At 36.4% G+C, this 25106-nt stretch overlaps 1 protein-coding gene and 1 long non-coding RNA gene across 5 annotated transcripts in view; one reads left to right on the top strand and one right to left on the bottom strand.

The window, feature by feature from the left end:
* Positions 1-25106, bottom strand: part of IL15 (interleukin 15) — a 74062-nt gene that overhangs the window by 25495 nt on the left and 23461 nt on the right. Inside the window, exon 1 of one of the 4 annotated variants that reach the window (XM_029940707.1) lies at positions 19431-19638. The exons of the other annotated variants lie outside the window; for them this stretch is intronic. The gene's annotated coding sequence lies outside the window, so the exon portion shown is untranslated. Of the gene's footprint in view, positions 1-19430; positions 19639-25106 lie in introns of those variants that run through there. 4 annotated transcript variants of the gene reach the window in all.
* LOC115292684 lies at positions 21942-22547 on the top strand. The gene is made up of 2 exons (XR_003909092.1): positions 21942-22017; positions 22380-22547. It is a non-coding gene; the product is annotated as an uncharacterized LOC115292684 (long non-coding RNA).

The following is a 25106-nucleotide window of genomic DNA, read 5'->3' on the forward strand; positions in this document are numbered from 1 at the left end:
AAGTTCTTAGCCACTTTATATGCCCTGCCCCTATCTCTCACAGCAAGACCTGCCCACAGGGTAGGAATGGGGAGCCAAGAGGGAACAGTAAGGACCTGGCCAAGCTGCGGATGCATTGTCTGTCTGAGATCACGTCAAGTGAAACCCAAAAGCTGGATTTCTCCACAGTTCCCTCCAAACAAGAAGGACTGCCTGAGCATGACTCTGTGGAAACAGAAATGCAGTATTTCTAGTAATGCGCTATCAAGGTAAATGAATACTTCCTAAACCATCAATAATAAGAAACAAATTTCTACCCACTCTGCTATAGAAGAAGTAAGTTTTCTATTTGTTTTATTAAAAAAAACATTAAAAAAACATTATCATATAAAGGAGGAAATCTGAGTGTATGCAGACAAAGGTTTGTAGGAAATAAAGTATATAAAAATGAGTTAGGGAAGTACCTGGGTGGCTCAGTCGATTAAGTGTCCTACTTCGGTTCAGGTCATGATCTATTTGTGGGTTCAAGCCCCACATAGGGCTCTGTATTGACAGCTCCGAGCCTGAAGCCTGCTTCAGATTCTGTCAAACTCTCTCTGTCCTTTCCTTGGTTATGCTGTCTCTCTCAAAAGCGAATAAACATTTTTTTAAAAAGATGAGTTAGGAAGTTTATTACCAATGATAAAATATTTTGTGGTATTTGTGATACTTTTTAGTTTTTTTTATATCTGTAGTTTGTGATTCTTTTCCCACTCTAAATAAATACCAAAAAATGTTTTAGTTGATGAATTTTGTATTCATAATTTAATACTGTTTTCTTAAAGAGGGTCCGGACACTGTAAAAGCTTGAGGCCCTACAAACCTGGATTCTCTCTTATTTATGATGCGCTGAACACTCTTCCAAGGACTCAGTTGATTTAATCAGGTAAATGTATGCAGTAGATGCCTTCATTAGATGAGAAAGTTGAGGAAAAAGACTATAAGGAACATGCCAAAAGTGACTCATAGAGGACAAGGCAGTGTCAAGATTTGAACCCATCTCACTCCTGAGCTCATATTCTTTAAACCTGATGCTATACTGACATAAGCCATTTATAGATTCTTTTGAAATCAAAGGCACTTTGATACATAGCCTTTCATTATCATTCAACATTCACTATGCCCCTTTTTTGGTTAAGGGAATGTGCTAGGTGCTGGACAATATGAAGCAGATATTATATAGTTCCTACCCCCACAAACCATAAAAACTAGTAAGGAGACCCAAAATGCTTCAACAGAAAACACAATAAAATACACAGGTATTAAAAAGTGCTACAAATAAGTGAAGATGAAGTAAGGAATTATACATTCTCATCTGCCAAGTGAGAGTGTGAGCAATGATGTATGAACATAGGATAAGTTTTCCTTTCATTTATGGGACATTGGGGAGCTAATGTTACAATATTTTAAAATTTCAACTCAAGATAGTGGATATATTTGGGTAACAAATTTTTAAAGTTTCATTTCAGGACTAATTAACAGGTATTTTCGGAGTACCTATGGTATGTCTGGCATTTTGATAGGAATTTAGTTATCACATTGGGAAAAAAATATATCTGGAAACAATCACAGAGGTCCTATAACCTACCTTCTTTTGTAATGAGGAAGCTGAGGCCAAAATGATATGTGGCCTATATCCCAAAAGTTGCCTTTTTCAGGAAGCCTTTCCCTAAATGGCCACAGGCAGCTACCATTTTACCTTTTTCTAAACTCAGCATGGACTATTGTCCTTCTATGGCTCTTGTCCTTTAGCTGGGTACTTGTTTTATATATATGGAGATCATGAGCTTTTAACTCCTTTCTAAATGATCAATGATACCTTTAGATACATAGCATCTAAAAGCTACAGACTTTATCCTCAGAAAAATGCACATAAACACATATCCAAAAACTTAAATAAAATCATCTTAAGATTACAAATTCAATCCTCCAGAAGTCTCAGGATCCCAGGTTAAGGATCTTTCTTCTAGATTGTTGGCTTCACAAAATGATTTTTTTCTTATCTATGCCCACAACACATGCATAAAATATATTTATCTGTGTACTTTATATAGTGCTTAACATTGCAATCAATATGACAGAAGCTTAATAAATGTCCACTGATTTAAGTTATCCAAGTACTAAACTTTAGCCAACTGAAGACACAGAATCAGGCTCGATTTCCTGCCTGGTCATGTCTTACACTATTTCATGATTTCTTTGAAAAACAAAAACATACCTAATCATTGCTACTGTGGACTCAGTTTTACAGTGGAGGTAAAATAAACATCCAAGTACAAACGGAGTATAAGCTCTTAGATATGACTATACATGAAATAACAATTGATGTTTATGAAAGGACAGCACCTGTACCATTGAAAGTATTCAGTAAATATTTGTAGAGTGATTGTGAATCCATGAATAAATAAATAAATCGGAAATAAGAATGAATAAATGCTGCTGCAAATGGAGAAAGCTTTTGGATGGGGTGGTGTCTGTGGTTACTATTGAAGAGTGAGCTGTGATGAGCACTAGGTGTTATATGGAAGTGTTGACTCACTATATTGTATACCTGAAACTAATATTACACAGTATGTTAACTGGAATTTAAATAAATACTAAGAAAAAAGTGAATAGAATTTGAACAGGAAGGAGGATCTCCCAACTACTATTAACCCAGCTTAAATAATAACACCCGAATATGAGAAAACCTAAGAGGTCTCATTGAATAGAAGGTATCAAAAGGAGTCAAAGGAAATTGTAGAGAATCAAAATTTGTCATCCCAAGATGTGTATTGCTAGCATGTTGATTATTTTTAGCTGATTATTTTTATGAAACAGAAGCTTCCGGAAAAATCTTTGGCCTTTGCCCAACTGCCTAAAATAATTTAGAAGACAAACCCTGGGAAGGAAGCCACCACCATAGATAACAACAGTATAATATGAGCTAGGAGAGGTAGACGGGGGATTGAACAAAATCTGTTGGTAAAATCCCTCTCTATATCCCATCGCTGCTGCATGGCCTAGCAAATATTTGTTTACCAAACATTTGCTCTTTTTTCATCTCCTGTGAAATTGTCTTCTCTCCCTTTGAAGTCTCATTCCCTCCTCCTTAGCTCTGCATGACACATAAACTCAAGTGCCTGACTGCTATGGGCCTCATAATCTTATGGAACCTTCCTACATACATAATTTTATTTTATATTCTCCTATTACTTTGTCTCATGTCAGTTTAATTCTTAGGCCAGCTACCAGAATCTTGAAGGGTAGAGTAAATTTTTTCACCAATAAAATACATATGAATAGTCAGATTGGTATAGGATTTCATATGACCTACAAAATGAAGCTGAGGGGTCTGATTTGATTTTCTTCGCAATGGGACACTACTTTAGATTCTTAGACAGTAATGTTACCTAACAGTTGTCCTTGACAGGAATTAGTAATTAAATGTAAAACTGAAGAGAAAAATGTCACATGTCATTTTTTTTACATCAGCTAGTATGAACACTCAGATCAGCTGTTCATCTATGAAACTATTACCTTAATCTGATAAATAGTCCTACTTTAATAAATATGTTTGTGATTCCTGGTAATCAACAGTCATCCTTTTTAGAGAAAAAGGAAAGACTTGATTTTTCAAGACTGAGAATTTGGAGTTGATGTAATGTTGAGCCCATGTGTTAAATATTAGCCAAAGAAGCACAAGGTTGATTCATAATCAGTTGATATCCAAATCTATATGAAATTTTCTAACCTCCACAGCACATACACCTAATAGATGCTCTCTTCTGGATTGTGGCCCTTTTTGGCTACTAATGCTTTTCATTATTTAATCTCTCTACAAATCCATTCACAGCATGATTGAGATATAGCCTTCTCTGGAGCTCTAACTAGGAAACCAGCATCCATCTTGCTAATTCAGATAAAAAGATAAACACTAGAGGTCCTATCACCCCCAGTGCACGGCCGGACCAGCCAAGGAACACACAGGCCCAGGCTCAAGGAACAGGAAAGCTTACTCACCATTCAAAGTAACTTTAGGACAAGTAATTAATCAGCACTAATGAAATCTCTCACATACAGAACAAAGTCTCAGATTCCAAGTCTATTGAGATGGAACAGAACTCCCAAGGACCAGATAGAGTGGCACCAAAAGTTATTAAGTAGCATCTGCTAACATGACCCCAGGGCCTCCGATCAACAGTGTCCACCTTCCCAGGAGACCCCTGCTTTAAATTTTGCCCTTAAAAACCCTCACCTCCAAGGCATCAGACAATTTGGAGCTTTTGAGCATTAGCTTAAAATTTTCCTGGGGGCTGCCACCCCAATAAAATATCTTTGTTCATTGTAAACGCTCAGTGCCAGTTTTTATTGGCTTGCTGTGCAATGAGTGGACAAAGTCTCATTTGTTTCAGTTACAAAACTTTAGTGAGAAAAAATTTGTAACTTTATTTAAATTAATTTTATGAATGAATTCAATATTTTCCAAGGTTAGACTCAATAAAGAAAATTCAGAGTTAATCACTGTTAAGTAAAGTTTCCCTAGTGTTCACATTTTCTTTCAACAAATATGGATTTAAGAAGAGGGAGGTATATATAAGAAGAACAAAGCTGGATATTAACATATTAATAATGTATAAGGGAAGCTAATAGTTAAACTTGCCCTTGTTAACTCTGAACAAACGTTCAGAAAAAAATCCTACAGTTCAGCAAAAACTATTTTGAAGGAGGAAAGACACATGAAAATAACAAGGTCTTGCATTAATAATCTCTTTGGTAGAGTATGCACATTCAAATGTTGTATCTAATGTTGTCTCTTCATCAAAAATTTTGAACAATTGTCTAGAAAAATCACTTCTCAGCAGAAATTACTTCAATATGAGCTATAAGTCTGTGAATTAAATTGAAATCCATGGTCTGTATGGTGCCAAAGGAAAATAATGAGTCTTGGCCTCAGACGCACAAAATGGGTCACTTAATGTCTGGGAGTTACATACAACAAATGAAGAGAATAAGCCTTCTGTACTAACAACCCTTATCAAGCCAATTAATGACATAACTTGAGCACCCGAAGAGATTCTGTGGGTTATTATCTGAAAAGAAAGAAGGCTCTGTAGTAGTGTAAAAAGTCATGCAGAGTAAATTGCCTTAGGGAAAAAAAATGTTTTCTCAATTTCCAGTAGAAATATGTGAAACATAAATTATATGGGAATGAGAAATATGTTAAGAATCCTGTTATTTCACTTTGATTCCCTTGGGCACCCATTATCATGCTAGAACTGAATATTTACATAAAATAAACACCATTAGTGGAAAAGAAGATGACAGAAAATTCTTTCCCCACTTAGAGCATTTCAACATCTGGGCTACCATGGGCCATTAAAGCACAATGAAACAGCCTGCCTGGACTGCCACATACCCTTTTATTTATTTATTTTTAAAAGAAAATGTGAGGACATATCTGTATAGTTTAGACTCCTTTTGTACGCTGAGCAACCTGTTTCCAGGCATAGCAAAAGACTTCTATGACTTCTAGTCCTGTTTAAAAAATGTCTTCTCCTTTTTCCTCAAGTTAATTAAACATGCCAACTCATGAAAAAAAGAGAAGGAAAGAATCCATGTTTCATGGTGTAGCTTGTGTTCGAGTTCAGAGCAAGAATCAAAAGGTATTTCAGGGAAAGAAGAAAAATATACAGTAATGGAAAACAGGCAGTCTTCAGGCTCGGCCTAAGTAAGGCAAAATAGGACCACTAATAAGTTCCAGAATTACAGGGAGAAGTTAGGTGTGTACTGGCTAGGCTGAATATCATAGATGTCAGTTAATAAGAATACAAAGATAGGCTACTTAATAGCTTCTGACCACAAAATGTAAGTGGAGAACAAGAAGTTTTAATACAGAAGAACTGGCATTAAAGAATGCTCTTTTCAATTAAAAGATCTCCCCCAAATGTTCAATTAATACTCACTGAGGAGTCCCATGCGTGAAGCACTTCCTGGGAGCTATTTATTCCTAGAATAATAAAAGGGGGAATTACTGAACATAAAAAGACATTTGGTCTTTGGCAATGTAAATATCCAAGGAAGACACTCAGAAAGCTTGGTCTGAATGTACACCACGGGTTGAACAAGACTATGGAGCCCCTCCAGAAGACCAGAGGGGGATGTTTTGGAGAAAGAAAGCAGGATGAAAGTTGTGTCCAAATATGCCAGGCAAACACAGCTCTGAGCTAAAACTAACACTTAGGTTCTGAGCTTTTAATAGCACATGGGGCAGCTACTATAAAGATAATTTCTGGTCACATTTTATAGGACTTTCCTTTATAGCCAAGACATAAAGCCATCTCCATAAAGGAAGCTTTGCAAGAAAACTTTCCATTAAGTGTTCGACAGACACAGAACCAACTGACAAGTCTCTGATATTCAGAGAAAAACAACAACAAAAAATAAAAAAAAAGTAATACAATATTCATTCAGTAGAATGAAGCACATAAAACACAGGAGATAGCTCACTTCTGGACATGGTATTGGTGGCATTAGGCTTCCTGCCTTGAACACTTAGAGTCACACTCTCCCTCCAGCTATAATAAAATACTGCTTTCCAGCTAGAAAATCAACACATTGGCTTCCAAAGCACATGGACTTGGTAGTTTTCCTATCAGAATCCTACAGCTTTATGAAGCCACGTACTGATAGAATGACAGTGTAAAAAGAAAATAAAACCGAAAGAAAAACAGACAAACAGCTGTTTCCCCTTGCACTAAGGCATCACCGCAAACATATAGTAGTATAGGCTCTTACTTAGTGAAAACTCTTTTTGTTCTCTACATACTGAATGACAGCATGAATAGTTTCGTTCTGTTTTGGTTGTTATTTTCCAAACTTTATTACCAGGAAAATCATTCCCTATGTGCATGTTGCCCATAATATCCTCCCTTCCAGGGAATGAAGTTATAGCTCAGACCCCATTTCTAATTTAACTGTTCATTTAATTTTCTTTAACACTTTAAAATATCAACCAGACGCTTTGACTTGTCACAAGTGGACCATCAACTTGGAAGAGAACCCAGAAGAATGACAGTACCAGTGTTTCATACAACACAGTTCACAAGGAAAGGCAAAAGCAACGTTACCAAGACAATGCATAACAACCCTGGGCATAGTTTCTGCTATCATGATGTCTGTGCTTTAATATTTTGGTATTCTATCCTAGACAGAAGAAACACGAATGTCTCATTGAAGAACAACCATGCATAAATCGTGACCAATAACATTCCAAGTAAAAGAGACTTCTGGTGAAATAAGAGAGATGGGAAAAAATGGAACACTTATTTAAGAAGACCAAAGTGTGCCTAAAAGCTGGAACCCAAGAAAGTTTTCCTGTGTAAAGAAAGAAAAGCAATCCTATAATTTAAGTATGATGAATCCCATACATATGCCAATGAACTGTACTGCAATAATCATGCAAGTTCAACTGTAGCGTTTTTTCATATGTCTTTATGAGATCCAGCAAACAAATTTCTGAGCAGTCAAACCAAAATAAATTAAATATTTCTGGCAACTCAGAAACTGACCAAACTGTGTCACAGATGTGCTTAAAATGTAATAGAATTTTAGAGCTGCTTATGACAGAGAAGTCTAGTCATCCCAAATTCCTTAGTTATTGAGAAAACCAGGATTGGACTTTTTCACACACAAACTGCGTGGTTCCTGATACAACTGAGGAGATGATCGTCTGTAGGGCTCTGTTTGACCCAGTAAATCATGGGGAACAAAGCAAAAGCCTGTTCGTATCCTAATGGGGAGCAGGGGGAGAGAAGAAGATTCGAAGCTGTCAATAAAAAAACCAATAGTTCTCTCAAAAAATGTTAACTTCAACAGCCCGGGAAATATATGATACTTAATTGTTTATGTTATTTAAGATCAACAGAATAACACTTATCTGTTTTCCTTTATTGTGGTATGCACCACTTCAAATACTCTGCTTCATTAGAAACATGCTTTATGTGGTCTCAGGTCAATGGTAGTTTTGTTTGCTCAAGAATGGAATTTTTCTTAATTGACTTTATATTTTCTGCAATTAGTTCCTTTAACATATTGCTATAGGAATTATAGTCACTCAAATTAACTCTTAAAAGTATATAAATAAAAAGAAAAACCATTATTGCACTCAAATTTCCAAAAGAAACAGAAATGAGCCTGACTCTCAGTTAACCAAATCTTCTTTTAAATTTTTTTTATGTTTTTTTATTTATTTTTGAGAGACAGAGAGAGACAGCATGAGCAGAGGAGGGTCAGAGAGAGAGGGAAGTACAGAATCCAAAGCAGTCTCCAGGCTCTGAGCTGTCAGCACAGAGCCTGAGGCGGGGCTCGAACCCACGAACCAGGAGATCATGACCTGAGCCGAAGTTGGACGTTCAACCGACTGAGACATCTGGGAGCCCCAGTTAACCAAGTCTTTAAAGTGTGTTTATAAGATACACAGTGGGAAGACAGGGTACAAAGTAGAAACCAAAGCTTGAAATCAAATAGGGCAGACTAATTTAGACATTAGTGCAAATCACAGAAATATGTAGAGCATAACAAAACCTAATTTATGTGATTCTTGACCATCTGCATCTCCTATTTTACAGGACCAGTATGCATGGAAAGCTTGTGTTGGAACGCTCCTAGGCAGTACTTTTTATGGCAGTATGTGGCACCAACACAGTCTGGCTATTCAGCAGTCTGGTTGGTCTCCAAAATGCCTATGGATAAAATCAAACCCTATGATCAATGTGATATAGGGACAAAGGTCTGTCATTCAGCCAAAACCCAGGCTTGACCTCCAAATCTGTCAATTACTGTTTTGAGTAATACGATGTGGCAAGCAGAATTATACATCCCACCCCACCCCCCAACCCCCAGATTCCACCCTAATGTGCATATGATGAAATATCACCAATGCGGTTGTGTTACATTATATGGGCATAGTTGACCTTAGTAGGGAGATTATTGAACGGGACAATGGGGGCGGGGGAGAGAGAGAGAGAGAGAGATAGTGGCTAATCTAATCACATGAGTCTTTAAAAACAGAAAATTGTTTCTGCCTGGCAAAAGAAAGGGAAGTCAGGGAGTCTCAGATCACAAGGACCACAAATGTCTTTGCTGGTCTGAAGCTTGAGGGAGCCATAAAAGAGGGAATAGATATAAGAGGAGCAACTGGGCGTCTCAGTTGGTTGAGTGTCTGACTTCAACTCAGGTCATGATCTCACGGTTTGTGAGTTCAAGCCCCACATTGGATTCTGTGCTGACAGCTCAGAGCCTGGAGCCTGCTTCAGATTCTGTGTCTCCCTCTCTCTCTCTGCCCCTCCCCTGCTCAGGCTCTCTCTCTCAAAAATAAATAAACATTAGAAAATGTTTTTGTTTTTTTTTTTAAAACAAGAGGGAATACTGATGGCCTCTAGGAATGGTGCACGGCCCCTGCTGACAGCCAGCAAGGAAATAAGGACCTTACTCCTTTAACCATAAAGGACTAAATTCTGCCAACAAGCTGAATGAACTTGATATGGATTCTTTCCAGAGCCTCCAGATAACAGCCCAGTCTGGCAGAAACTTTCATTTCTACCTTGAGATCCTAAGTAGAATACCCAGTAGAACTTGTCTGATTTTTAATCCCCAGAACAGTAACACCCCAGTTAATGGGTGTTACTTTAAGTCACTAAGTTTGTAAATATTTATTACACAGCATAGAAAATTAATAAATCCCTATGTATTTATTTGTTTAACTTCCATAATAATACAAGTAATAAATGTTTGTAATGAGAAGTCATGAGTAATTGTATGTTTCAGGTAGTGAGGTCCTGCGCACAATGTGCCTAACACGGTATTTAAGATGCAGTAAGAATTTAATATGCAATTACTGTACCTTTTTAAATACTTTATTTTATGAAACTTCAGAAATTTCTGACACATTTTATAAGTCAAACTTTCTGAAATTCTCTGCAAACTCGTTTGGGTAATACTTCTGCCTTCATTGCCCTATACACTGAAGAGATATACAGGTTTGTAAAAGCAAAATGAAATTTTATGGGAGATATCACAGTAAAATAGAGGATTCCACAAAGCACATGTGAAAATTAGTCTCGTTAATTTGTATTGCGCATCCTATGCATGTTACACTTCAGTTGACCATAAAAAAAAAAAAAAAAAAAAAAAGCTGAAAGGATTCACATCCCAATAAGTAAACAGAGGTCAGAAGTGCTGTGGGTTATGGTTTTATACCACAGCAAGAACACCCAGAAGACTACCTGAACCTTACACAAACCTAGTACCAACCATGCTGGCACCCAAACAAGACAGACCAAGTGTTATGTGAATGTTCAATTTACTCACTTGTTCAACTGCTCCACATTATTTGGAGCAACAAACAAACAAACAAATCACTTCCCTTTCCCACTCTATGCTCTCGAAGCTTTAGTTATGCACTAAGAGAAGAAAGACAAGAATTAAAATACCTTTATCTTTCTGTCATTGAGTAATAAGCGTGACAGCTATTAAGAGATGGCATTCATTTCCTATTGCCAAACCATTGATGATAGTATAATGATCAACCAAGGCTTTGAAAGTCTCCAACTGGTAGGTTTTCTCATAGAGAGAAACAGATCCTTCACTCAACACATCAGTTAGAAGCAGCTGGAAGTTTGCTTTAATTATAAACAATTACTATGAGCTGTACAGAAGGCTACTGTATCTTATCTCACACTATTTACTAGTAATAATTACTGAAGTATAGAAAAAATATACAACTGTTAGCCACTGTATATAGAAAAATATTTACATTTTATCCAATGTGGAATGAAGAGGCACCACATTACAAACACGGTCCTAACAATCCCTCCTGTCCCTGTGCCCTTACTTCACCACTTCTCCCATCAAAAGCTGGAATCTATCTCCCCTCCCAGTAATGTGGGCTGGTCCTGTCCCTATAACTTTCTATGACTGAGAGGATGTGGCAGAAACAATGAGTAGTCTCCAAGGGTAGGTGCTAGAGGGCTTGCCACCCTATTGTCGCCATCTTGGAATGCTCCTGTTCACATGAAAGAAAATCCAGGGAAATTACTAATGAAAAAGCTACATGGAGAGAAAAACTCAGACCACAGCCAGTCCCAAGTTCCCAGGAGATCATGAGTAAGGAGATCATGAATAAGACCAGATAAGACCAGCAGAAAAGCTGGCCAGGCAATAGACAGAATCATGAGAAATAATAAAGTGTTGTGGCTTTAAGCTACTAAATTTTGGATGCTTTGCAATATAGCAACATATAACCGATTCACTATATATAAATTTTTCAATATGAGATTTAGAAAATAGGAGTGAGTAATTTGTCAACATATCCCTGAGACTACCACATGAAATCATCTAACTGTCCAAAGCTCTCTGAAGTACTTTCCACACCCTCATTTTTTCCTCACATAACCTATGGGCTAGTTATTATTATTATCCAGACTTAAGGAGGAGGAAACAAAAGCTGATTAATATATCTAGCTGGTAAGTGTACCCACAAAAGTGGGTCTCCCCACTGGTCTGTGAGCTTCCTTAGGTAGGGGTTATCCTATGCCTCTTTGTAGCTCAAGCATATGCCTGATGACCAAAATAAAGAAGGTTGTTTTCAAAATGTTGGATGGATACATTAGTGGATAAATAGATGGATGAATGGATGGATGCATTAATGTGCTGCTTTCTCTATTTTAAATATTTGAGAAAAATGATGTACATGTAACCCAACCCCATACCCAGCCCCTCCAAGGTCTTTCTTTTCCATGCTAGTTGTTTTGGCTATTTTTCAAATGAGCTAGTACCTAGGTATTTTATATTCTTGATTGTATTCTCCTAAGTCAAATTCTATTTATCAATGTTTCCTTCAAAAGTTAGAACCTGAAATTGAACATAATATTGAGTTTATCTAAAACTAATATTTTTTGTAATCTGAACTCTGCATCTGCAAGAGAGTAATATTCTTTGTAGATTTCAAAAGTTTATCCGAAATAAAATATCACCGTAAAGAAAACAGAATAATTTCTGGATTTTAACAGAAAAAGATTCAATCTCTCTAGAAATCCATTGTCCAATGCAAAATGCCTTGACTATATTTATGATCAATAAAATTCAGTTAGGAAAATGTACTTACTCTGTGGTAATCTATTTGAATTAAGGGAATAAATAGACTCATTAATTTTAGTGTTCTTAAGAATCTTCTTTGGATTGTATCATTGATTTTGATTAATTTGTATATAATTAAAGAACTCAAATTATTTTATTAAATTCTTTTTATTAGGCATTTAAATTGGTCAATTTTAAAAGAATAAAACTCCTTCCAATCCCATAGTTAAAACATAAATAATCCCAATGCCTTGAAGCCAAATGCAGCTAGCTACCATTCTTATTTCCTGTTTCATTTTATAACCTTTCATAATAAGAGGCATCATAAACCAAAGCTTCATTTTTCATCTCTGTAACATCCAGTAAGTCAAACATTATTTTGCATCAATTTCCATGGAACTATGAAATTTAGAATTCTCTGAAACAGTTAAGTTTAACTGTTAAGTTCTAATCAATATTTTGAAAACATATCTATATTAATTTAACTGAACTTACTTTTGTATATGTTGATAGACAAGTTTTTACAAAGTAACTTTACAGAGCTCACAAAATTTAGAACATAATTTTAGAAAGCCTATTTCTAGGCAAACATTTTTTCACTCTAAATATTTATATAATTTTATTTTCATAACAGTATTCAATTTTATTTAGAATACTGTACATATTGTCCATGCTCACTAATGATTTCTGAAATCATATCATGCTGAAGACTTCAGTTCAGGTCATCATCTCACAGTCTGTGGGTTCAAGCCCCACGTCGGACTCTGTGCTGACAGCTCAGAGCCTGGAGCCTGCTTCAGATTCTGTGTCTCCCTCTCTCTCTGACCCTCCCCCACTCACACTCTGTGTCTCTCTTTCAAAAATAAACCTTAAAAATTTTTTAAAAATACATTGGTCTAGATAAGAGTTCCTCCCACGGTAAAGAGTGAAAACACCAGCTACGTGTAAATGCTAGACAACAGGTTGCCCTCAAAATCAGAAAGATGCGATGCAAGTAGATTATTTCAGCCAGGAGGGTAAGAAGGCTAAGAGAAACAGAGGTTGATGAAGACATGAGTGCAATAAATTCTCCAGCCAGGGGTTGATATCCTTGGGAAAGTGGGTTGAGAGTGCCCTTGGTCCTGCCTCCCTGCTTAGAAATTCCTCATGGATACCGATGTGAAAGGTAGCAGCATTCAGGAGGCAGCCCAACGTGAAAGCAAAACAAAGGTGAAGATTAGCTAGGCAGAGACAGGCACTGAGGTAACACAGCCACGCCTCCTCTCTGGAAGGAATTCAGAAGTGTCTGCCTAAACCCACAGGGAACACAGAAGTTGGCTGAGAAAGAGCCAGCAGCTTGCTCAGGAGAGGCAGCGGAGAGGTGGCGTAAAGGCAGCTGACCCTAGTACAACAGAGGTGGCTTAAAAGCATGACCTGGTGCCACAGACGGAGCCTCCGAGATCTGCGGCATCCGTCTTCCCAAAGGCTTTCCATGCTATTTTTTAATTTTTTATTAATTTAATTTTTTTATTTACATCCAAGTTAGTTAGCATATAGTGCAACAATGATTTCAAGGCCTTCCATTTTAAAGAAAATATCTCTACACAAGGTCATGCATATATTTTCCGGGAAATGTGGCACTAAGTATTATCTCTATCTCAAAGCAATCACTTAGCAAATTTTAATAAATTCCAAGTGGTTTAACCACAGTTACAAAATATGTATTAATAAAAGAGATTATACATCCTACGTACTCATTTAATGTACAAATTTCATCTCTGTAAAGTGAGCTTTACCAACAACAAAGACGGCAGGCCAAGCTTAATCTCTCATAAAATGTTAACATCAGGTTAGCTTTTTCCATAGAATATTTAAATAACCTATTGCATCAGATTATTAAAATTGAGATAGAGAATTAAATGAGCTTACTAAGTAGGTGATGAAAGTGAGGTTCGTGCTAACATATATACATGACCAGCCCTCAGTTTATATGTGTATATAGCTAACCCTCAGAGTGTTTTGACAACTTTCTAAATTATGTGCACTACAATACCAAGACAAAAATAACGCATTTCCCAATATCACCCACTATAAGACAACCAAAAGAAATAAAAAGATTAGTATTTGGTTTCCTTCCTATAACTAAACAGAGTCCTGAAAAGTAGAAGACAAACTGGTTTCCTAATCCTGCTAACTGGACAAAGCAAGCATTTTTTTTTTAAGGTGAGTGGCATATTGAGAATGAAGGGTGTGAATTAAACCCTAAGTGTTCAAACACAGGGTGAGCAGGTATGCTCTTACTTCTAAGGTCTAAGATTCCGATCAGACCTGCTGTGCTCAAGTTCCTTCACTGTAAGTTATCCCACAGAAAGATCACACCATCAACTCAACAGATGGCAATAATAGTCATTGCTTACTGAGTGCCAACTATATTCCAAGGGCAATGAAAAACACATTAAAGGCTTTAGCTCATGTGCCATTTATAGACCGCCTATGAGGCAGGTACGATTGCTCTCTGCACTGAACAAACGCTGAACAAAATTGCATAAGCAGCTAGCCCCAGGTTGCAACGCAATGCTGTAGAGCGGGGCTTCGAATTCCCGTCAGTCCAAACTCTTAAACTCTGTGCCAGTTGTGCCCTAAAAATACCTCTGACAAAATTCATGACCCATTCTTTTTTTAAAAAATAGTAAATTTAGTAATAGCATAATTTCTTAATATAATCAAATCTTCCTTAAACTAATACCAACTTCAAACCTACTAGTAAATCACTGTAAGTATCCCCATTGTATTCAAGAATAAGAATAGATACTCTGGTGGTTATTTTTTGGCACGTTCCTGGAATTTCTAATTAATACAAATAAGGCATAAAAATAAGAAACTACAATTCTAATTATTCAAAAACATAAAAGCATTACTTGTAGATTATACAATTATATTTTTAAGGTTTTTTTTCTTTTTGAGGGTGGGCAGAGAGAAAGGGAGAGAGAGAATCCCAAGCAGGCTCCATATTGTTAGTGCAGAGCCAGATGCAGGGCTCAAACCCACAAACCATGAGAAAATGACCTGAGCCCAAACCAAGAATCAGATGCTTAACTGAGTCATTCAGGCACTCCTCCACAATTGCTTTTTTGATTCTACAATTATTTAATTAACAAAGCTAAGCAAATTAACTGAGACATCATATTGAACTAAAACAGCAAGTTCTTTTTTTTTTTTTATGTTTATTTTGAGAGAGAGTGAGTAGAGTGAGCAGGGGAGGGACAGAGAGAGAGAGGGAGAGAAAGAATCACAAGCAGGCTCCTCACTATCACCTCAGAGCCTGACACAGGGCTTGAACCCAGGAACCATGAGTTCATGACCTAAGCTGAAACCAAGAGTCTGACGTCTCACTGACTGAGCCACCCAGGAGCCCCTAAAATAGCAAGTTCTATGAGATGGTTTCTAACAAAATGAATGAAAAATAAAAATTAAGTAACTATTGGAGCACCTGGGTGGCTCAGTCAGTTGAGCATCTGACTTCAGCTCAGGTCATGACTGATCTCATAGTTCATGGGTTCCAGCCCCACGTCAGGCTCTGTGCTGGCAGCTCAGAGCCTGGAGCCTGCTTCCTATTCTGTGTCCCTCTCTCTCTGCCCCTCCTCTGCTCATGATCTGTCTCTCTGTCTTCAAAAATAAAATAAATGTTAAAAAACTTAAGTAACTGCTTATTTTCATATTTATCATTCTATATCTTAACAAGATAGAGAGAAAATTATCTAATTCACATTACTGACAAAATTATATACTACTCAGGATGAATAGGATAGGAATGTACTAGAACTGTATAAAAAATCAATAAAACTAGACTGAAAAGCAAAAAAGATAAATAAGTTGAGATGCATATTTTATTCCTAGGTGGTAACAATGTATACTACAGAGATATCATTTTTCCAAGTTATTTCATAAGAAAATTGAAAGTAAAATTGACATAAAAATTGACAAAGGTAGTTAAAACGACACTATGATTTTTAAGCTCATGTGGAAAAATCCACTGGTAAAAATAATTTTAAAATAGGAAAGTAATAAAAAAACAACTAGTCTTACTAGATGTTAAAATTTACTACAAAATGAAAATAAATGTGTCACTGAAGTATTTGATAGCTGTCTCAATGAAAGAAATCTTAAAGCAGCAGGTAAGAAAATGGTTACTATTTCACAAAGATTCTGGAAGATCGCTAGTCAGCTTTTGTGGAGAAAAATTATATTCTCATCTCACTTCATATGACAAATTCCAGTTTGTAAAAAATGACATCTAGAAAAAAAAATGTAAGTAAGCATCTTATTTCTGGATAGGCTTAAAGCAATTTTTTAAAACTCAACAAAATAAAAGTGATAGATTTGACAAGATGAAAAAATAATTATTAAGTTCTATAAATTTTTTAATGTGCAATTAATAATAGGATTTACAGACTAAACAGGTAGAAATAAATATGTTAAAATATACTGGTTCCTTATATATTAAAGGATTATAAAATTTGGTAAGAAAAAAATCTCTAACTATAAAAAACTTGAGCAGATAACTTCAAAGAATAAAAATACAAATAACAAATGAATATTTTAAAGAATTCAGTCTACAGTAATCAAGAATGCAAGATAAAATGTGATTAAATTTCTCACTTCACAAATTCTCAGAAAATTACACTTTATTTCATTTTTTCTGGAAAGGTAAAATACTCACATGGTTGAATAACAAAACAATATGAAAAGGTATTCAGTTATAAATTGTGCCGTGATTCGTTTCCCTGTCTACTCTATATTCCCTCCATATTCTTCTCCTTATTTAAACAACCATTTTTATTAGCTCCTGTGAATCCTCAAAGTGTCTTAATGAAATGCAAGCGAATTGAGAAACATATACTTATATTCCCATATTCCTTAAATAAATTTAAAAAAACAACTAAAAATTTGCATGAGGTTGAATATTTTTTATGAATTGAAAGACTACTTATATTTCTTGTTATGCAACCTGTCTATTCATGATCTTTTCTCATTGTTTTATTGTTTTTATTTCTCTCCAACCCCACAATTTCTAAAATATATTAGCGAGATAACATATGGTGATTTCAGTGATAAGTACTTTTTCCCAGTTTATCATTCTTCTTGAGGATTTCTTCAGAGTAGCTACTTTTTAGTTTTGTTGTCAACCAAAGGATTTAGTGAGTCAGACTAGCCTTTTTTTTTCCCTCTCTTTTAGATGTTAGAATCAAATCATAGTTAGAAATCTTTTCAGTTACATTCTTTGGGATTTTCTAAGTCATCTACAAATAAGTTTCTCTTGTTTAGTTTTGTTGATTAATAACTCTGGCATACTATTACAAGTAGGCATGAGAACTGTGCACACTTAGCTTATTTGTCTTTCAGCAGAAATAGCGAAAGTGCCTCTAGCATTTTGCCATTAATTATTTTGCTGTCTTTTGGCTGAGTTTGTGTGTGTATGTATGTGTTAGTGCATAAACAGTTTATCATGGTCACAAAATGTTTAACTCTTACTGTATTGTCTCTTTTTTAAAAAAAATCCAGAATGGCTGTTGAATTTTGTCAAATGAACACTCAACATCTATAGAGATTAACATATAATTTTTCCCTTAGATCAATTAATATGATGAATTATTTTTAGTAGAGGTCATCATTTTTCATTCCTGGAATGATCTCACCTTCATCATGATATATTACTCCTTGAATGAGTTGCTGGAGTCTTTCTCCTGATAATTTTCTAAAGAGTTTGCATTCCTATTCATAAATGAAATTATGGATAGTTTTCTTCTTGTGAAATTTTGACCAAGCTCAGGTGTCAATGATATTATGACCTCATGAAAATAATTTAGAGTTTGTATTTCTCTGAAAGGGGTGAAATCACACTTCTTAAAATAAGCATCAGATAAAATATAATATACAAATGATGATTATCATAATATTGAGTTAATAACAAATATCTAGAGAAACAACTTTAAGAAGATACATGTTGCTCGGGTGCCTGGGTGACTCAGTCAGTTAAATGTCCGACTCTTGATTTCAGCTCAGGTAGTGATCTCAAAGATCATGAGTTTGAGCCCCGCACTAGGCTCTACGCTGACAGCACAGAGCCTGCTTGGGATTCTTTCTCCATCTCTGCCCCTCTCCTTCTTGTTGTTTCTCTCTCTCAAAATAAATAAATAAATAAACTTTAAAAAATAAAAATTAAAAAGACATACATTGTAATATTTAAAGTAATATATGAGTAAAATAGTATTAACAAATTAACAGAGGAAAAATGGATAATAAAAAGTTGATTAATCGACCCATAAGCAAGAAAGGAGGAAAAAAGCTACATAAAGAGATGGATCAAATAAGAAATCATAGGTGGATGGTAGATATAAACACAACCATCTCAGTAATTATCTTTAATGAAAATGGACTAAATACTCTAAGAAAGACTAAGATTTCCAGGTGGAATAAAAACAAAAATGTAAAACACAGCTACATGTTGTTTGCAAGAGGCACACCTGTGACATTAGGACAAAGGCATGCTGAAAGTAAATGGAAGGGAAAATATAGATCATGCAAATATGTTGGAAAAAGCAGACGTGAAGCCAAATAATTTTATTAGAAAGATAGGAGGGCATTTCAAACCCCTGAAAAGGTCCATCCACCAGGGGATATCCCAATCTAAAACCTTCTAAAACCATAGCTTTAAATTTTATAAAGAAAATTAACAGAACTAGAGAAAAAATAGGCAGATGTACCATTACTGTGGGTGATTTAAAAATCTCTCACAAAGTAACAGATTAACAATAAAATAAAAATTCAGGAAGGATAGGGTAGGTCCAAAAAAAAATAACAAATGATAAACTTGACCTACCTGACAATTTGGTGCATTGTGCCCAACAGTGACAAAATTCACACTTTTTTCAAGTTACTACTGGAATATCTGCCAAGATTTACTATATGCTGGGCCAGTAAGCGAGTCATTACAAAATTAAAAGGACCGAAATTATTCAGTGTTTATTCTCTGATAGAATTCTGGCTGCAAAATCAATAACCGAAAAAAAGATAACCAGGGAATTCTTAACTGCTTGATTTTCAACAAGTGAATCAGAAGAGAAATCCCAGTGGAAATCAAACAATAAAGAAATGACAACATCATTAGGCACAGAAAAAAATATTCCATTAAGGAGTGCGGTTCCAGGCAAGCAGGAGGAAGTGAAAACGGAAAGAAGCAGGAGAGGGGAGAAAGCCAACAGAAGGGCTACCGTGAGGCGGCCATTTTTAAGTGCGCATGGTAGCACAAACCGTACCTTATGTGGTTATTCCCTGGTGGAGAAAAGGACAAGAATTTGTTACTAACTCCTGAATCACACTGATCAAAGATGAGTCGCAGAGCCTGTTAGTTTGTTCACATTTTCATGTCAGGAGGAAAGCCCAGACGAGGAGCCCAGGACTTGGCCCCACCTGGCAGAAGGCATCTTGGGAAGTCCTTCAGAGTTTCTAAGAGGCGGCTTATTCATCTGTTCTGAGCTCCTCCGGCTTCGTCACTGGAACCTGCCACGGAGTTACACAGCCCCTTCCTTCGGATTGCATTCCACTTTTTTTTGAAAGATATGCTCTATGAGATCCACTACCAGTGGAACAAAAAGTCCTTCTCCATTTCTTACAGCAATGACTTCTCGTTGGGAGCTTAGTTCCCACTCAGAACAGGGTTCTTTCCTTCTTGGACTACTAATCTGCCCGTGACTATTGACATCTGCCACCACAGGGCCCCTCCCATACTGCCATTCCTCTGTGTCACTCAGCAGGGCTTCCCGAATAAAACTCTGCTGACACATGTTTTATTTTATGATATTATGGCTTTCACGGTCTCTGGGGTTTGGGATAGACTTAGTTTGTGAGTCTCCCTGCAATCCCATTCCATATGGTTTCCAGGAGGAAAATTACCTTTGGCCCAGACTACTGCCCTATTCGTCATGGAACCTGGAAGAATTGTTTTAAAACTGTTAAATGTCAGTGTTGGTGAAGATGCAGTGTCTGTAAAACTCACAAAATGGTGGCAAAGGTATAAATTCGTATGGATTCCCTAGAATATGTGTTGAGACCTGTTAAAAATATTTAAGATGTCAGACATCTTAATTCTCCTCCTACCAAAGTTTTCTTAACACAATTGTCAGAAATCTGGACAGCAATTTATTCAAAAATATATTCACATAAGTGTTATTTTTAATAACCACAAATTAACAAAATCATAATGAATTTTGATACATTTGATGTCATTCTATTTATTTTTTAAATTTTATTTATTTTGAGAGAGAGAGCAAGTAAACATGGGCAGGGGTAGGGCAGAGAGAGGGAGAGAGATAGAATCCCAAGCAGGCTCCATACTGTCCGCACAGAGCCTGATGTGATGATGACCTGAGCTGAACTCAAAAGTCCAATGCTGGAGCGCCTGGGTGGCTCAGTCGGTTAAGCTTCTGACTTCAGCTCAGGTCATGATCTCACAGTCTGTGGGTTCAAGCCCTGCATCAGGCTCTGTGCTGACAGCTCAGAGCCTGGAGCCTGCTTCAGGTTCTGTGCTTCCCTCTCTCTCTGCCCCTTCCCCTCTCGTGCTCTGTGTCTCTCTCTCTCAAAAATAAATAAATGTTAAAAAATTAAAAAAAAAAAGTCCAATGCTTAACCGATTGAGCCAACCAGGTGCCCTTTTTAAAAAACAGAGTATTATACTCACATTAAAAATAATATTTACATTACATAATGTCACAAGGAAATGTCACTGACTATTGTTAAAAAACAAAAGCAGAAGGCAAATGTTCTAACCTTTTTATATAAACTATGTAGAAAAAAATAACAATGCAACAAGTTGCCTGTTAGTAATTGCCTTGCTGGTGATATTTTCCCCACTTGACAGTTTTCTGTAGTGGTCATGCTTACTATGAGCACATATTGCTTTTATAATCAGAAAAATAGTAAGAAAAAAATTTTAACTTGACATAAAGTGCCTTAAACGATGGGGACTCCACGCCACCCATGCCTGGAGGCTGCAGCCCTGGCCGAAATAAAAGAGGAGGGAGCTTTAAGTGAACCAGGCACAGATGAGATCCTACATAACCTGGTCTGTACCCAACTTCATCTTCCTAAATGCATTTAGTTTCAGAATATAAGAAAGGAAACAAAGATATGATAACTAGTACAAGTGAGATTCAGTTAGCATAAACGTCAATGCGGCCCAAATCTCTTGAGCATATAGAGTCTAGTGTGCTTCCCAACTGATTACCCAAAATAAAAGCTACCTTCAAAGGAACATCCCATAGAAATAAAACCTTCCTGGATTCTTGTTACAGTAACCCAGGTGCTCCTTAAGGACCATCTTAAAATTGATGGTCTGCTTTTACTATGCAAATTGTAAGAGACGTACCTTTATTTCTACCTAGCCTGTATTCTTCTCAAACCTCCCTCACATCAAGCAAGAACAGCTGTCACAGGCCTCCACAAAATACCCACATCAAATGCTTCTGATTTGAAGTACCCTGACGGAAGCCATAACTAAAAAATCTAGGAGTCAAGGAGAATCAAAGAAACAGAAAGCACATGACACTTAGCTTATGACTTCAAAACAACTGAGGGGAGATTCCTGTTGAGTTTCTCATGCTGAAGTATGATTTCATTTAAAGAAATTTCCCGTTTCTTACCCTGGCTTGACCATAATGGAATTTTAAAAAATAATGTGTTTATTCATTTACATAAATATCTCATAGTGACAAGACAATTCAGAGCTATGTCACTATGGTAAGAATGTCACAAATTCTACTTCTCAACATCCAAAATGTTCTCCTGCTGCTCCTCTGAGCTCCCAATGGTGGTAACACCTACTATATGTCTACCCTAAGACTGTCAGTAAGTTGTTTCTCGAATTTGGGGAATTCTTTTTTTTTTTTTTTTAATGTTTATTTGTTTTGGGGAGAGGGAAACAGAGTGCGTGCGATCAGGGGAGGGGCAGAGAGAGAAGGAGACACAGAATCTGAAGCAGGCTCCAGGCTCTGAGCTGTCAGCACACAGCCCCAAGCTTGAACCCATGAACCCTGAGATTGTGACCTGAGCTGAGGAGGGACGCTTAACCGACCGAGCCACCCAGGTGCCCCTTGAATTTGGGGAATTCATAATAATTCTAGGAAACAGAGCAGGTTCAAGGAAGCATATGAAGCATGCTCTTCATACTTTTTCTTTCAGTTTATATTTCTTTTATTCTCTGATTACAGAAATGATTGCACAAGAAAGGAATTACCTTTTTCCTCCTAGGATTCTTGTAGAGTTTCAAGTTCTATAATCATTTTTACTTACTCTATTGTTTATCCTGATCTGTACACATGCCCCAGGATTTCTTCTGAAGGAATAAATGTAAATTATAACTGAAAGTAAAAATGAAAGGTGTGTTTTCACTTTATTCAGAAAGAAGTCGGTTCCTTGAATTTCCATTTCTATGACGTTCTTTTGTTTCGTTCCTGAGACTGAATTTGACTTCACATTATTCTCAATATTTTTCAAAAGTTTCACTGGGTCATTCAAAAAATCTGATCTACGTTATTGTCTAATTTCCTTACATGAGTAAAATCATTCAGAAATTGGGTGGTTGGATTACATATATATTGTTTAGTTTTGAGCATCTCGGTTCCTCTAAAATTAACCTAATACTATAGCAGAAGGTGAGATACAGAATGTCTTACAAACTGAGGGTAGGCAAGCTATGACTCACAGTCCAAACGTCACCTCCCACCTGTTTTGTAAAGTTCTATTGAGACAGAGCCACACCCACTACTATTTATGGTTCCTTTCCAGGAGTAAAGGCAGAGTTGAGTAGTTGCCACAGACCATTTGGTTTAGAAAGGTTCAGATATTTACTATCTGGCTCTTTTCAGAAAAAAATCTGCCTGCCTTTGTTAGGTGGAGTGCTTTCTGTCCTCAGAAAATGCTTTAAACATTTTATGACAAATAGCATTTTCTTATATAACCAAGATGTTCGTGTTTAAAATTCTGAGGGGGTGTGTGTGTGTCTGTGTGTGTGTGTGTGTGTAAAATTTCAACTGGTTTTTCACATCTTCTTTATTACTAATTACATTATTACATAAAGGAATTTATATTACATGATATAATTCTTAAAATGTTATTTTATACAACCTCCTGTGGGCTGGCTGTGTGCTAATATTGATTTGCTTCCTTTGAAAAAACCACATGGTACATGAGGGGATATTGCTTTAAAGAGCCAGATGGCAATAAATAGGAATGCATTCTGTAGGTGTCAAAGGTAAAGATTAAAAGATTTAAAATTACATATTGAAAAATACTCCTTTCTTTGGATTTATGATTATCATACCTGATTATGCTAGAAAAGACAGGAAGATTCATATGGAGAAAGCTTCAGAAGTCCACAGGAATTTTTTTACTAATCTTCCCTAACATCTTCAAACTCCCCAAATTTAACTCACATCCTGGCTGACTATAGCTACTGCATTTTGGAAGACAAATAATCATACATCATTTAAAATAAACTATATTTTTATGTAGTTTCTAGTAAAACTTTTTCATTTCCTCACACACAGCACAAAACAAATATGATGTCAAATGCATTTGTGGACTTGATACCAAGTCACTGACCAATGCCAAGAAGATGCTGAAAATACGTTACAAATATCGATTCTAAGAATGGAGTAACAAAGTCTCCACTGGAACACTCAGTAGAAAAACACAATCTTATAACATCATATTTTCAAGGGACATATGATTTTAAAGGGGTCTGAATATGCCAACAGATTGCATCATCAGAAAACCCTAATATTTCCTATTAAAAAAAAGGTAATCAAACTTATGTCATTTTTAAAAGTTAAGCAGTATAATTCTCATTTTATAAAATGAGAAACATCTTAACCAAAATTCAGTATGGCCTATAATATAAAGGATATTTATGTTAATAGTAATAATAAAATTATCTCTATAATCTTATTACTATTACTGATTTAATAAAAATTTCATATAATTGTAAGTCCAGAAGTATAATCATTCAATATACATGCCTCTATGCTGGAACCTTTCTGTTTTATTTAAGATATTTATTCAGGGGTGCCTGGGTGGCTCACTTAATCTTCAGATTCTTGGTTTTGGCTCAGGTCATGATCTCATGGTTTGTGAGTTTGAGTCCCAAGTCAGTCTCTGCACTGGAAGAGCAGAGCATGCTTGGGATTTTTTTCTCTCTCCTCCTCTGTGCGCCCCTCTCCCTCTCACGCTGTCTCTGTCTCACACAAAATAAATAAATAAACTTAAAATAAATAAACAAGTAAAATATTTATTCAAAACTTATCATGTTTACGGACCTAGCAACTGGTTTTGATCCTTAAGGAACTCACCAACTGGTGGGGGGAAAACTACAAACAACAAATCCGCTTTGTGTTTGAATAGAAGAATAAAGAAAGGTCCAGATTAAAATACATACGGTGTGAGGTAATTACTTGAGAAGAGATGAGAAAGATGAGGGATTTGGAAAGACGTCAATGAGCCCGTGACATCTGAGCTAGCCTTTCTGAATGAGCAGTGTTAGTCTAACGAAGGGAACGCTGCCTACCAAGGCTCAGACCTCAAGAAGGCAGGTGAGGAATGATATTTTAAGAGGATTTTGAATGTGTCTTTATTCTTTCCCTGGAATTGGTGAATAGAACCCAATGTTGGGGATAAAGAAGCATTACGTTGCTTCCTGTTCTAAAGAGAGTTTTACAGCTAGGTCCAGACATCCATTCCAGTGCTAACTCAGAGGTGGGCAAGCCCTTACTACTTTTACTTCCTCCAAACCACCAACTCCACCTCAAAATCCCTTCCCAAGTCCATGTCCTCTATACAGAGAGGAGACGGTGCTATAGTCTGAATTGTTTCCCCCAAAATTCTTATGTTGAAACCCTAACTCCAATGTGATGATGTCTGGAGATGAGGCTTTGGAGATG

The sequence above is a fragment of the Suricata suricatta genome, chromosome 1 (genome assembly GCF_006229205.1).
Source record: "Suricata suricatta isolate VVHF042 chromosome 1, meerkat_22Aug2017_6uvM2_HiC, whole genome shotgun sequence".
Classification (NCBI taxonomy): domain Eukaryota; kingdom Metazoa; phylum Chordata; class Mammalia; order Carnivora; family Herpestidae; genus Suricata; species Suricata suricatta.